Below are 1887 nucleotides of genomic sequence, written 5' to 3'. Positions count from 1 at the left end.
CTTCTGGCTCCAATAGCCCTCCAAATCCACTCATCTGTACTCTATTTCTCCCCTGCATCCAACCTGCCTCTTCCTTCCCCAGTCCAAGTGATCCCGTTATGCCCTCCATGCTCCCAATAAGTCCAGCCTCCCACATTCATTTATCTCCTGAGTTCCTTTCTCCCCAACCATTTCCCCCAGATGTCCCTCCCTCCTCCCCTCCCAGCCAAACACTCCCATTTTCTCCATCTCTCCATCACCCCCTCCATGTTTCCTTTTCATTTTCCTGGCTCCTGGTGTTACACATCAGGATATATACTCACATATAAGGAATTGGTACTATGATATGCAAATGAGAGAGAACATACTCATTTGCTTTTCTACATTTGTGTTACTTCACTTAGTATAACAGTCTCTAGTTTCATCCATTTACCAGCAAATTTCATCTTTTCTCATTGCTGAGTAGAACTCCATTGTGTAAATGTACCACATTTTCATTAGAAATATGGAATACTTCACAAATTTTGCTTGCATGGGGTCCATGTTAACCTTCTCTGTATCATTCCAATTTTAGTATACATGCTGCTGAAGCAAGAACCCATTCCCCACTTTAGCCCTTCCTTAGTTTTCCATCTTCATATTACTACATTCAACATCTCCTCCCAGGAAGCGCCACCCCCCACACTCATGACCATTTGTTAGTTTCTTGACCTCTTTGCATTTTCAAATTGAAGCATCTAAGATCTCAAAACTAGCATCCAGTTGTGAGATAGAACATGCATTTGTTTTTTTCTGATTCTGGGTTACCTCACTCACGATGATTGTTTTTAGTTTGATTCATTTACTTGCAAATTTCATAATTTTGCTTTTTATAAGAGCTGAATGATATTCCATTGTGTCTATGTACCATACCTTCATTATGTATTCATCAGCTGATGGACACCTAGGTTGTTTCCAGGTTATATTCTATAGTCCAGGTTGTTGTACTACAACATCAAGTGAAGGCACAATGTAAAGTTTAAATAGAAATGCTATAAATGCTAAAGCAAGCACTAAAATAATGACAAAAAGTTATGCTCAGTAAACCAGCAAGAAATAAAATGATTAAAATATGCATTTAAAATGTTAGAAAATCTGTCCCAAATCCCATGACTTGGGAAGTAATAGGCCCCAGGATGGATCCTGATATTTTGTTTTGCTAAATGACAGTGTTTTTGAATTGCCATCTAAATATTTGTATTTATATCTATAAACCTGGGCTTTTCTGAACCCTGGTTAGAGAAACTTCCTTTTTACTGTGGGTAGCAGCCAATGTAGAGAATCATAACTAATCAAAGTGATGAAAGTAAATAAGTGTAAGTGATCAGGCATCTTTAAATGGCACATCTTTATTACCTTCCACCATATTAAGGCATGGGGAACATTGAGGAAGAGGAGGTAGAAAGAATGTAAGCACTGTGAATGGGAAGGGGTGCTGTCTCATGCTGTGTTTTGAACATGACATGCCTAATGCACTCACTGTGCCCAAGACATGCATATAATCAAGCCAGCCAAAATCTCAGCATGGATCAGGGAGGTGTTCATGAAGCCCCATCCCTCACTGATGTACAGCTGATAGCTGCTGGGGGGAAGGAAAATCATTCTTTGGGAGTATGGCCACTGGTCAGTTGTTTATACTCTGTTGGATGGCTCCACACCTATGCACATATGGGCAGCACTTAGTGGGTTATTTAAAAAAAGGAAAAATTATATTGTGAAGGGACTTGTGGGTGGGAGACTCTGGGGATCTGGAAAGGGAAATGGGGGGTATATGATGATATTCCATTGTATACATGCATGAAATTATCAAAGAATAAATTTAATATAAATTAATTTAAAAATATAGAAAATAGCCAGGCGTGGTGGTGC

General features: G+C 39.3%; 1 pseudogene; it reads right to left on the bottom strand.

Moving 5' to 3' along the window:
- Window positions 1–478: 478 nt before the first annotated feature.
- LOC115066930 lies at window positions 479–573 on the bottom strand (annotated as a pseudogene).
- Window positions 574–1887: the final 1314 nt, after the last annotated feature.

This window comes from Nannospalax galili, unplaced genomic scaffold (assembly GCF_000622305.1).
Source record: "Nannospalax galili isolate Female #2095 unplaced genomic scaffold, S.galili_v1.0 scaffold102, whole genome shotgun sequence".
In the NCBI taxonomy this organism is placed as follows: Eukaryota; Metazoa; Chordata; class Mammalia; order Rodentia; family Spalacidae; genus Nannospalax; species Nannospalax galili.
This window is presented reverse-complemented; position numbering and strand designations above follow the sequence as displayed.